Source organism: Vanellus vanellus (genome assembly GCF_965231255.1).
Source record: "Vanellus vanellus genome assembly, chromosome: 4".
NCBI classification, from domain to species: domain Eukaryota; kingdom Metazoa; phylum Chordata; class Aves; order Charadriiformes; family Charadriidae; genus Vanellus; species Vanellus vanellus.
The window spans coordinates 81,545,419-81,560,013 of NC_138909.1; positions in this window are offsets into that span (position 1 = coordinate 81,545,419).

The following is a 14,595-nucleotide window of genomic DNA, read 5'->3' on the forward strand; positions in this document are numbered from 1 at the left end:
TAAAGCACTCGTGCTACCAAACACAAAAGTCAAAGTAAACATTTTATGTAATTGAACTCTGCATCCATACAACATCATCTCAAAGAAGACAACTGGTTAGGAAAGATTTTCTGGAGCATCTGAAGGGAGAAACTTAGGATACTATCAAACCAGCTCTATCTACAAGTGGCGTTCCAGTATAATCTACATTATTCTTCTTCTCCAAAGTGGGGCAAAATGCATTTAAAAAAATTGCTAGGAAAAAATGTTTTTTTTTTACCACATGCTGTCTTGATATCCATTCGTAAAGCCATTCAAAGCAAGACAACACATGCCAGACTTTGAACATCTGGAATTTGTGAGCCACTTCTCTTAAGGGTTCTAGTCTAGTTTTAGCATAATTAGAGGACTTTGGAAAAGACTTGGTGCAATTCTATATATTTTTACTTCGCATTACAGCCTATACATGGTTTCTATGCACGTCAGATGTTTCAGACCTACATCAATGGTCTACACATGTGCTGCAATTCCAGTATGCCTGGGACCCTTCTAACTTCCTGTGCTATGCATTTCTCAGAAGTTCCAAAACAAATTTGATAACCTCAATGAGGTTTACTCAGCTTGAGGTTTAAATCTCTTACACCTAAGTCTGGCCTGGTGATGGGCAAAGTATAGGACCCTACAGGGTTCCAGTGAAGTGTCCCAACCTGCCAAGAGAGGACCATCTTAACATCAGCTATACCACACAGGGTAGAACCAGTGTTCACTTTGGCTGTATTTATGCACTTTCTGGGAAACCTCAGGTAACTACTCAGTTGCAGTGTCCCTGTGATGACAAATCCCATCTCTTAGAACAAAGACAAAGTTGAACCTCTGGCACGCGGAACTACTGTGTAGCCATTTTTACAGCAACGAATAAAAAGACCTTCATAAAATAATTATTCAGTCATTTTAACTGTACTTCTGTAACAATTTTGTAGAACAGGCTTAAATATCTTTGAAATGTTTCTTAACATTTTAAGAAAGTCAGCATCTACAGTTTACCTCAAGAAGGTATTTGTAAGGAGTTGCATACGTTAACTTTGAAACTTTCTGAAAAAAAATTATCTATCAATATTCTTCACTCTAAGAAATACTTGTCAAATCTAGTACTACCTTCTTTATTTGTGCTCAGATAGAAAGGTGGATAGTTTAAAGATTAAGCTATAAACCTATATAAGCTACTTTGGTTTTTAAAGAAAACCAAAAGGTTTTCCCTCCAGCAGTGTAAGTTGGTTTTAAAAGACATACATAACATACGTAACATAACAAACATGGTAATCAATAGAAAAATCACCCTCCATTTACTGCGATTCAAAATCTCATGTTCAAAAAAGACCTGAATTCATAACATTAATGTAATGATAAAGTAACAGGTATATAAATATGATAAAAATTGGAAAGATGGAGAGACGCCTCTCTACATAGAAGCACCATAAACGTTTAATTTTTAAAGATCCATCTAGGTGTAGGTGAAAATTTCAAGCTCAACTTCCAAATGCAAATGTATTTGAATTTTTACACAGAAACTATCACTTATAGTATAGCACTTGTTGCTTTTAGTTATTCCATTTACCCATCATTCACTCTCTAATCTCCTTTAAGCCCATGTTTCTCCATTCCATATACAATAAAAGGATTATGCACATCATACCTCTTAACATTCTCTGGAGGCTAACAGATTTAATTACTGTTCTTCCTTCCATGCAAGCTTTCAAGTCAGCAAATTTTGTGTAGCTCTGTAACATAATTTCTAATACAGAAGTCTTATGTATCTGCATTCAGGTGATACGAGGAAAGCACATGTTCTGCAATGCTGAATATAAAGCTATTTGCTATTTATATTTCTCATAAATTAAATTTTAAAAATGCATCACATCTAATAGTATTAAAAGTCTTTTCAGTCCATATTCTGGCTTAGTTTTAAAATAAAAGAAAATTTAATGAAAATCTGATTTTAAATTACAGTGTTACATACTAATAATAAGACACAAGAACAAAATCATAACATAGTGCATAGTGCATATACTGAGCAGTTGTCCTGAAAGCATAGTTTTCCTATGTGTATCCTGTGCTTTGTGGTGTCAAATCCTCTGTATTTTGAGACCTACTCCACAAAGAGGTTTTGCATAAAATCAATTCAACTCTTCAACAGAAAAATTGCACTAGATTTGCTGTTCCTGATGAGCTGCTTAACCGCAAAGGTAAAGGAGGATTTTCTCTTTAGTATAATTTCCCTTAACCTACTGGTTTATACCAACAGCCTTAACTGCACCTTAGTGAAAAGTTTTCGTTTACTTTACTTTTTTTTTTTGCCTGGAATTCTTTTAGTATAGTTTGATACTTCAGAATGGATATTAAGAGATAAACTATGAAAAGGTTAATGTAATTCCAGCTTTACCACAAATGTTTGAAAATCAAAGACCAAGCTTACACACAACTGGCAAAAAGGCAGATGAACAACAAAGGAAACAGCAAATTTCCGTTTCCTTTTATTACTGGGATTTTGTATCAAAAAATACTCCAGTCCAAGCAGACAAATCTAAAACTGTACTTTCATTCATCTCCTGAGGAACTGAAAGGAACACCTAAAGAATCAGATGTGTTGCACTACTTAAAAGAGATGTATTTCACTGTTGACTGTACAGTAGTCTACATTTTTTTTATTCTGCAAAATGAAATTGGGAATTAACAGTAATAAACAATGATGAAAAAGTGCAGTATTTTTCAGGTACTATTAGTTTTCTCCTTACAGTTTAGGAGCAGACAATACATGGGTAAAAGAAAACAAAAAAACCCAAACAAAATAAAAAAGACGAACGGGAAGCGTGCAAACAGAGAGGATGTAAGTACATTTGTGGCTTCCTAAAATTCGAGCACTGACAGAGAGAGGGAATTTAATTTTCAAGGTTGTCAAATCATATATCCATGCTCCAATATTCATACAAGACTTTACCCATCCCCTGCACTTACATATGGCGAATTATTCTATTCCGTTTTGTGTCCTTTAGATGCAAGATAAAGCGATATCATACTCTGTAACTACTCAGAATCATCATCCTGCAATGGTCAACTTCTAGATAAGAAGAGATCACTGTACATGGCTGAATTGCTTATCAACCTAAACTGAATGCATTCCCCCATAGGAGGAATAAAAATAAGATTTTGGTAGAAGAGACTTGTAGTTAACTCATCAGATATGCTTAGCAGCCTAAAAAAACAGTAAAGCTATAATTTTGAGCAGTGTTTTAATACAGCATAATAATAGTAAAAGTTACTTTATCAAGAAGAAATAGCTATTTATATTATATATTCAACTATGCCCATGAGAATAGCAGTTCTAAAGTTAATTGAATTCAAGCTTTCAGCCACAAGAAGTGTTTCCATGAAAATTACAAAAGGAAACCATTGAATTAGCATCTGGAATGAAAAATAAATGCACGAAGTAGAGGGAGATGCCTGAAGATCCACAGCTGGAAAGGTCAGCCTGCAGCTTTCCCCTTTGTTGATGCAAAAAATGCAAAAAACATGGGTATAATAAAAAGAGCTGCATGATGTCCTCTGTAACTTAAGTAACTAAGCAATAGATATGGGTGCATTCTTCATTAAAGAAAGTACGTTAAGGATATTAAATTGCCTGTACTTTTAGAAGGTCATTTTAGTTCAACAACGCAGAGTGTACAAACTAAGTTCAAACCCTGTGGCCAAAGACTTCCTCTAAAAAACTTACAAAAGGAAGCAAAACATGCATGCAATTTTATTATATATCTTGAACTTGTAATGTTTGTATTTGTAGCGAATGCAGATTTTATTTTTAAATTATTGTAGAGAAATATACAGTAAGAAACGTCATCATTAATACCCGATTTCTATAATACACCATAGCAGGTCTAGGAAATCTTTGCATTTCAACGTGAAATTTTGTCCTTTGCTAAGCAACTTAACTCCTCGTTAGTAGGTAAATTTTTTGTTAAACAATTATATCATACACCAAAACTTGAAAATGTGATAAATCAAACACCTCAGCCCCCCCAGGTAGCCAAAGCCTATGTACAAAGATTTGATTCATAGTGACATATGCGTAACATTAATTTAGCCTGGGTTTTGGGTTGGGTTGTTTGTTTGTTTGTTTGTTTCTTTTCATTTAGCTACCCAAATATGCATATTGAAGTTCTCTTGAAAAGCTGGACATGAGCCAACAATCTGCGCTGGCAGCCCAGAAAGCCACCCGCATCCTGGGCTGCATCCCCAGCAGCGTGGCCAGCAGGGCGAGGGGGGGGATTCTGCCCCTTTGCTCTGCTCTGGGGAGACCCCACCTGCAGTGCTGCCTCCAGCTCGGGGGACCCCAACAGCAGAAGGACATGGACTTGTCGGAGCATGTCCAGATGAGGCCACCAAGATGGTCAGAGGGCTGGAGCCCCTCTGCTGGGAGGACAGGCTGAGAGAGTTGGGGGTGTTCAGCCTGGAGAAGAGAAGGCTCCGGGGAGACCTTAGAGGCCCTTCCAGTACCTAAAAGGGCTATAGGAAAGATGAGGACTGACATTTTAGCAGGGCCTGTTGAGACAGGACAAGGGGTAATGGCTTTAAACTGAAAGAGGGGAGATTTACACTAGATATAAGGAAGAATTTTTTTACATTGAGGGTGGTGAGACACTGGCCCAGGTTGCCCAGAGAGGTGGTGGATGCCCCATCCCTGGAAACATTCCAGGTCGGGCTGGACGGGGCTCTGAGCAACCTGATCTAGTTGGAGATGTCCCTGCTCATGGCAGGGGCTTGGACTAGATGGCCTCTCAAGGTCCCTTCCAACCCAAACTATTCTATGATTCTATAATAAGGATGCTGAACTGGTTTAATCTGCAAATATTCCTCAAATTCTAAAGTTATCAGGTGATACATGTATTTACATTTTTCTATTCTGAAAAAAAAAAAACACTTTTCATGTGGAAAAATATTCAAAAGAATTATTATCTAATTTAGTTACAAAATCCTCAGCCAAGTCTGCTAGCAACAGACTGTGTTACCACAATGCAATTTGGATTAAGCCTTAAACAATCAAATCAATTTCTTCAGAGAGTTTGGGTATGTAAAAACTTGAGTGCAAAACGTTGCTTATATTTAAGAAAAAAAAAAGATGTGTCTATGATGGAAAACATCACAAGATGTTGAGACTAAAATAATTTTTGAGAATTTTAATATCCTACATATAAACATATTTGTTACATATTTGAATTCTGTTATGATTGTTTTATTTGCAATTAATATTGATTTTACCTTGATAATATGCAGTAAATAGAGGAAAATGAGTATATAAGATCATAGATGACCTCAATTGAATTACGGTCTGTACTTCAGTCAAAGGATTCTGCTGACACTATGATATGAACCATGCAAGTGCAATACAGCAGTTAATGAAGGTCAACTCAACTGGGAAAGTAAAATGCAAACTTTGCATTGAATTATCGGTCTCTGAGACGCAATGTCTATCATGAACTTAGGCACTAAGCACAGAAAGGCTAAAAGGAAATAGCACTGAAAGTCTATCAAAATCACAACTGAGTTTTCTTCTTTTCCTAATTTAAAAACTCCTCTGAATTATAAGATGATTATCTGTTGCACACTAAGCAATTTTAGCTTTATTTTCCGTTACCAAATTTCTTAGTATAATTACAAGCAGAATTCCATTCTAGTAATTACAAGTAGAATTCCATTTAAATTACGAAAGCAAATTATGAACTGATACAATACTGGAATTTTCAGTTTCGGTACACTTTTCTCTTATTCTATGTCAATATCAAATGAGTATGTAATTGTATAATGTTACTTAATTCAAAACATGAAGTGCAGTCCTGAAGTATTACAGGATGAATTAAAAAAAAAAAAAATCCCCATAATTAGTACCTATACAGCTTCTCAAAATCTAACTTAAGATTTTCACCAATGTATGAAGTACACATGTGCACAAAACAGTTTAGACAGAGCAGCAACAATGGTGGCTAGGTACCATCCTCTATTCTGGATGCAGCTCTTTGCCAGACACCACCCAGGGCTGTGACATTTTGTGGGTTTGTGCTGTGGATCTTCACTGTTGCTTCCAAAGCCTGATTTTCTTGTCTAGCTGTACAACCTTTCTAAACTCTTTGAGCACTACAGATGATTTGAATGGCCAGACTGTACCGGCGTGTATCCAACAGAACGGAAAGACCTCATCTATAGTGACAAATTTCAGCTTCGTAACATGCATACAGATTTCAGATTGTGCTGGGATGAAATGCAGCATGAACTAAAAAAATACATGGAACATGTATGACCAGAGGGAACAATATCCTTTGCTATGCAAAAGATTTCATTTTCCTCAATACTTTATCTCGTTTGCCAATTCTGATATTCCTATTAAGCTGGTAATTCCTTTAAATAACAATGTAAAGGAGCAAAAATGTTTCAAGTTTCTCTCAGAACTTTCTCCTAAGGGGTTGCTAGGGCAGGGAAGAAAAATCCTGGTACGTCCAATCGCAAAGGACTACAAAGACTTTCAGATTGCTAGAGCACCAAGTTGTAATCCTTTGTGTATATGAACTGGTAAGAATTATTACTGAGTGTAATTTCAAAAGCACTGATTCTCCATACATATTAATATGGTATACCTAAATACTTCACCAAGTATAAAATATCCGCTACTGCGTAACGTCTTCAAAATTTTCAGACTGTACTTATGAAACTTGTATTCGCAGTACATGAGAATTTTTCCTGTAATAAATATATTTAATATTTTTTGAACGAAGACAGCTTAGACTATGCTGGCTTCAAGTGCTGCACGACTGTAAAGCTGGTACAGGAAACGTTAGTTTTAAAATATCAACATTGCACAACCAGAAGTTCAGATGTTTGGTGTCCTTTTTCAGTGTGATCCCTCCACACTCCCTCAATTTATTTCAAAATAACAGAATCTCACTGCAATTATTTGGGGATCACGCAGCAAAACCACAACTTCAAGACGTGTTCCACTAAATAATTCTAACTTTTTAACAAAAATTTTATAAAGAAACTATACAGCAAAAGACTTTTGCATCGGCTTTTCTGTTAGACATTAGGGAACTTAATGAGACTTGAGTGACTAATGCCTTATTCAAGGCCCAGTTGTGTTGAAGCAAATAGAGTCTCGTAATACACTGAAAAACTTTATAGCACTTGTTATGCTTTACACATACTACAGTTAATGCTCTTGGAAATAAATTGCCTCATAGATTGATGAAAGTGACAGACTTTAGCACACCACTGTTTGCACCCAACTGAGGCCATTATCATTCATTACAGGGTGTGGTGCTTTTTTCTTTTCTTAGCTAAGTAGCAATAATTTTCTCTAAACAATTAAGGCTTCTGTGTATTTTTTTACTCTTTAAATTACTTTCAGCATTAAAGGTGTCACAGGATCATTTATCCTCTCTTGAGCAGTACTTACTTCAGTGACAGTTATCGCAGAAGTCACGAGGATGTCTTTTCCTGATCCCCTTCAATCTGAAACTTCCTAGAAGGGAGTGGATAACTATTCTATTGTCTATATGCACAGTGCAGTGTTGGGCACCAAGACTCAAAAGACCTCTGAACTCCTTAGTCTAGGAAAAGCTATAACAGCCCAAGCAAAGTATTTGCAGCCTGGCAGTCTAGCAAATTTGTTGTTGCCGTTGTTTGTCACAGACTTCTGGTTTGTCCTCTATTCTTTTCCTCAATAATTTCTAACATTTATTTTGTTTTAGGAATTCAACAGTTAAACAAGGAACAAATCCCCCAAGAATTCCAAAAGAGAAACAATTTCTAAAACTTTCATGTTACAGAAACTCTAGCCTAGCTATTTTTCTTTTCAAGCTAAACAGGACATAAAATTTTGAACAATCACTCTACACATTCAAAATTACAAACAGAAATCTAACATAGTCACTGGAAAATAATCTGTCACTACAATATAATAGATTTACGGCACAAAACTGCTATGTATGCACTTTATGGCAGTGGAGCCGGAGCTCTCAACCAGGTAAAATTTTAGAAAGATAATTTTCCTAGATAACCAGAGCATCATTCTCTTCTCTTCCACTGCAATTTCAGAACAGAACAGAACAGAACAGAATAGAATAGAATAGAATAGAATAGAATAGAATAGAATAGAATAGAATGATTTCAGTTGGAAGGGACCTACAACAATCATCCAGTCCAACTGCCTGACCACCACTGTAGACCAAAAGTTAAAGCATGCTATTAAGGGTATTGTCCAAATGCCTCTTAAACACCACCAGGCTCAGGGCATCGGTCCCCTCTCTAGGAAGCCTGTTCCAGTGTTTGACCACCCTCTCGGTAAAGAAATGCTTCCTAATGTCCAGTCTAAACCTCCCCTGGTGCAGCTTTGAATCACTGATATACTTCCTATCATGGTACCCAGGGAGAAGAGCTCAGCACCTCCTTCTCCATGTCCCCTCCTCAGGAAGCTGTAGCGAGCCATGAGGTTGCCCCTCAGCCTCCTTCTCTCCAAACTAGACAAACCCAAAGTCCTCAGCCATTCCTCACAGGAGATTCCTTCCAGCCCTGTCACCAGCATTGTTGCCCTCATCTGGACAGATTCAGGGACCTTCACATCCTTCTTAAATTGTGGGGCCCAGAACAGCACACAGTACTCAAGGTGAGGCCACACCAACACTGAATACAGCAGGATAACAACCTCTTTTGACCAGCTGGTTATGCTGTGTTTGATGCCCCCCAGGATGTGGGCTGCCCTCTTGGCTGCCAGGGCACACTGCTCACTTACGTTGAGCCTGCTGCTGACCAGCACCCCCAGGTCCCCCTCTGCAGGGCTGTTCTCCAGCCACTCCTCTCCCAATTTTACTTGCCCCCAGCATTACTCCAGCCTAGGTACAGAATCTGGCATTTGGACTTGTTAAATTCTATCCCACTAATCATTGCCCAACGCTCAAATCTATCTTAGATCCCTCTGCAAGGCTGCTTATCCCTCGAGACAACAGCACCTCCCAGTTTGGTATCATCAGCAAACTTGCTAATGGTGCATTCACCTCTTGCACCCAGATCATTGATAAATACATTGAACAGGAATGGCCCTAGAGTTGAGCCCTGAGGCACACCGCTGGTGACTGGTCACCAGCCAGATAAAGCCCCATTCACTACTGCCCTTTGAGCTCTGCCCTCCAGCCAGTTCTTCACCCCGCACACCGCGAACCCGCTCATCCCACAGTTGGACAACTTGTCCAGAAGGATGCTGTGAGGGACACTGTCGAAAACCTTACTAAACTCTATAAGCTTGTAAAAGTATTTGTGGTATATTATGTTAGCACAGAGGAGTCAACACTTAAAATTATATATTGTGCACTTGAAAATACTTGTACCTAATTTGTAAAAATCCTTGCTTCTAGAATTTATTGATAACTACATTCAAGGGAGCAAGCCAAAGGAAGAATAATAAAGGCCATAGGTTTAAGGAGTGATATAATACTATTTCCTATTTTTTCTGTTTATCTTTGCAGTTCACATTATTTTAGCTAGCTGAGCTGCAAACCCTTCTTCCAAAGGTCATACGTAGGATGTGCTGATGCTGCATAAGGATAGAGGCCAACTCTCAGTGACCGAAAGCAGGAAGAAGATGAAATGATAACAAAGTGGCAACATCACACCAAAGCTCACTAATAATAGTGGAGAAAGGCAATATCCCTAGATTAAATATCCCACTCAGCATGAATAAGCATTTAATGTTCCTGTGACATATCCTAGTGCATATATATATATATAAAGAAATGATGCTTTATCATCAAGTCATTCCAAAGAAGGTCATCCTTATCGCAATCTGGGTTGAAATAGCATTCTTATAAAATTATAACTAATATGATAATTACTACTATGACAAGTAATATTTTGCATGAGTAGCTTTTCTCTTCCTTATATTTTCTATATTGTTTCTAACACCTTTTCAGACTGCACTGTCTAAAGTGTGTTCTTCCAGTTCTGGACTGTTTCCCACAATGTTTTTTTCATAATAAATAGTTTAATCCCTTGATGCTTAAAATATGAAAACTATACGTACATTTTTGGAATCTATTCTAAGAAAGTCCTATAAGCAGAGCTATCTTTGAGGAGAGAATAGAGTTTACCAGCTACACAGCAAATTGCACTGTCCATCTTCACACTACCACAATTGCAAAGAGTGAATGAATAACGGTAACAAGATACGATTTAATAAAACCCCCTGAAAATTAGAAATTCTGAAAAATTAGAAGTCCAGTTTCTTTGTGAATATTAAAAGAAGAAGTTTTAGCACTACAATATAAAACATTACATTAATAACTGAGTTACAGACATACTGCATGCTTACATATTAGTATGGACACAACTACATCTTGAGTCTCAATTCTTGTGTTCTGTACAGCTTTGGACCTCTAGGCTGATTTCAGGAGTTTCTGCAACCTAGCGATTGCAGAGTCCTTTGCATTCCAGGATTCCAGACCCTTCCAAAAACCTAATTTCTTGCCAGTGATGGTCACATGATAGCTCCACAAGGCATCATGAAACAATACAGTTGTGGATTTAATTTAGGTCAGCAGGCTTGACCCTTCCACACTGGAGGTAAGCATGCACCCAGATAGCACAGTCTCTAGGTTCTTCTTTGGCATGCTATGCAGCTCTCCCAAAGGCCATTTCATCACTTTGGATGCTATACTATATAACTTTAGGATCCAGTGCCTATGCCTACTTCAGAACACCTCCCCACCCAAAGAAAAAGTAGTATACAGCACTGAGTACTGGATCCTGAACAAAAATCACAAACTTAGAATCACTGCCTACAACCACCAAATATAGCTATCTTATTATAAATAATTTCCAAAGATGGATAAGTAGCCTTGCAGTTACCATATCCTATCTGATAAAATCGCATCAAAATATGCTCACACTTTAGTAGAGCCCCCAAACTGTACTCCTACTTGCATACTGCAGGTACATTTGTCTGTCCATGCTCATAACAGGCATCTGTTGGAGAATACAGATTATCAGAAAATTCTTGTCACAAGTGTTCTGATGCACATTCGACAAGCCCAAAAGTGCACAAAAAATGCCCTGAAAATAGTTGCAGTTCTTCCTCACATTATTTGTCTTCCTTCTCTAAAACAATGAAGTCCTGCATCACCAGCTCCTACCCAGGATCAATCTCTATATGAAGCTACTGATGTAGTGGAGACATAACTCAGCCTGACGTAGAAGATGTATACAGGTACAACCAATTCTACAAGCACTGCTCTTTGAAAAATTATGAAAAACAGCCAGTGAATTTATACTGTTAACTGTGGTTGTAGTATACAGAGATTGTATATTATCTGGCAATAGATATTCAATTAAAAAACAATAGATTTTGGTTTTCTTTAAAGGCCACTCTTCCCATCCAGTCCATGTATTTTTGCACAATGCATTTCCCCTTTCTTCTGTATATCAAAAGCTGCATTCATAACGATGATTTTTAAAAAGTGTACTCAAGACACATGAGAAGAAAGCTGCTTTAAAAAATGCTTTTTAAAAGAGTTGCTTTCTTTTTTATACTGTATTAAAGCTGAATGTATATTAGCTAGTTGTGCTCATGGCAGGTAACTTTCTTTTCATTATTATTTTATTGCTAGCTTAAGAAAACTGTGTTTTAGACTGGAATTCAATCATCTTCTCTCAGAACACCCACAAGAAAGAAAAAACCTTCAAACCTTTAATTACAGAAGTGGCAGGAAAATGGTGTCTGAATTTGTGGTCTTACTGAGGAATATCGATCAAAGGAATATTGATAAACATGGCTTTGGCCAAAAGGATCTGAGTAGGGAATTACAAACGGATTAACAAATAGAAGAAATATGACCACAGAAAAGTATGTCTGAATTACAAATATTTAGGAATTTTATTCAGTAGATTTGGAACTTTCTTTTTTTAATTCAGCTAGTAAAATATCCATCTTGTCCCCACATCCAGTACTCAACTTATACTTTCTTACTCATTTAGCTCACTTCTATGCCTATCTCCAAGCTGATTGTTTCAGGAGATCCCTTGAAGTAAAAAAAAAAAAAAAAAAAGTATTTCTTCTACATAGTTAGATTAATCAGCATGTTACTCTGTATTGCCTGGAAGTGTGTGTTCAGTAATTGGATAATTTGTCTTCCCTTTCACAATTAAAGTGAATAGAATTAGTACCCTTTCCATGGAGACGTCTTCTGGCACAGATAGGGGAAGGCTTGATTCACACTATGAGAGCAACTACCCATTTTTAGTACGGTACAAGATACAGCAGAAATGTCATTTCAACCCTCCTGTTGGGTCAATCAATTGATCCCATTTAATACACTCATGTCAGCAACACACGCATGGCCATCACTAACATTGTAGCACTAGTAGTTTCTTGCTTAGACATGCACATAGCAAAATGGAAAGTACAATTAAACCTCATGCTTTAGGTGTTTTAAACCATTCTGGCTCTGCAAGGCAACTCTGAGGCTGGCTTGGCTTCCCGCTCAGGGATTCTCCTTGTGGAGGGAATGCCCTGTGGAGCCCAGCGCTGAACAGTGATTGTTGTTCCATACTGCTGAATAACAACATCAATAATATAGAAAACCCACTTTTCTGTTATTCTTAAAGCCCTGGTTATTCCTAGGTGAGCAGCAGTCCTACAGATTCATGATAGCCAGAAAAGCAGATGATAGAGCTCTTTGGAATTGTGTCACTCAGTTAATAATAATTTACTGTCAGAAAAATGAACAGTTTGCCCCCAACCTCAAAACAATACCTTACCCTACTTCCCCAAAAGCCTACATTAATAATTTTTCAAAAAAAGTCACCAAAACCCAACCGTTTTTGCTGGTTTAACTTTTCGATACAATATGTGCCCATGTGATATATCTGCATTTCCCAAATTCATAATGCAAACGAGACTCAGTGAATAACTTCTAATGAAATTCAGTAAGTTTGTTTCAATGACATGTAAGGTTATAATATTCACTTTGTTGCCACAGGTGCAACATCCACTCTGATACTTGAACAGCTCAGATACAAAAAAAGCTTTATCAATGATTTTTCACTCTCTTCTCCCTCACTTATCTAGCTTCCACCTCTTTGACGTCTGCAAGAAATTTCAATATGAACTGTCACTATGCATTATCTTCATAGTTTGTATTTGGTTTTGTGTTGAAAATATGACACAGCAAACAAATTTGGAATTCTGTCTCACTTGGTCCAGTAGCAACAGTGCATCCATGAAATCTCCCTGCAGGGAACTTTTTAAAAAACTCATTAAAAGTGACCAGATTAAATGAGACATCTGTTTAAGAACTGTAATGAGATGCTTTGAGAGATACTTGATCTCTTAGTCGATGTTCAATACTCTTGAAGAAATGTCTTTAATGTGTATGAGGAGTTCAATCTGTTCTAGTCTTGCTTAAAATGTAGTATCTTAAAACTGCATTCCAAAATTCTTGATAGTACTATACCTAGGTCTTCACTGTTAAGTGGTTTTTTTTTCCCTATGGGCACTTAATTAGGAAAAAAAAAAAAAAGTCTTTTATTGTTTTATTCTTCCCAATGGAAAAAACAAATATGAAAGTGGAGCTGTCTGTATTAAACAGCAAATCTAGTGTGCAAATTTTACTAAGTATATTCGTCAAGAACTGGAAAACTCTTAAAGACAAACTATAAAGAAACCTTGCTTAGAACATACTCCTAGCTAAAAATGTGTCCTTAAGAAAAAAAAACACTGAGGTGTGTTTTTTTCTAAACATAAAAAAAATGATGAAATGTAATTCAATAGTGAAGAGAGTCTCAGTGTGGCTTTGGGGCAGTGAAATCTTATCTTCCTCTTTTGGCTCTTGTGAAAAAGGCACAGAAAATGAAGAGGACAATATGGTGCCTATCACTAGGCTCTTCTCCTGGTCACCCACCATAGCATTCACAACACTCACATCAGCTCCCTTAATCTTGTATACTAGTCTGTTTTTATACTGTAGCATTTACCTTTAAGACACCTTAGCAACCTAGTACAGTCTAACTCCATGAATACAAAAAAATGTTTAATTATTTAATTATTATACCAAGAAAGAAAATTCTTAAGAGTATTAACCATTTATAATTTATCTTATCAACTTGGCCACAATGTTTTGACTGATTTGATATATTCCAATATACAATATATTTGATCTATCATTGTCTTCCACAAAACTGAATGTAGGAATCTGAATGTTTAGGAATGTAGGAATGAATGTTTAGGATCTGACAAATTAGAAAGAATCCATTGGATCTATAGCCTTTCAGTGTCATATTTCACTTCCCGAATCCTTTCTTATTTTAAATATATGCGTTCGGAGATACAGAATACTTTTCCCTTATGCCATGATATTTATTTCTTCTAAAAAAGCCTACAAAAATTATTGACTTTTAGTGGAAGAATCAAAGTTTGCATACTGATTCCAACAAAAAAAGATTTTTTTTAGCAAAAGTAGTAACTACATGACAGTTATTTGTTATGTAAATTACACTAACCAACTGAAAAAATCTCAAAGCCTGTCAGTG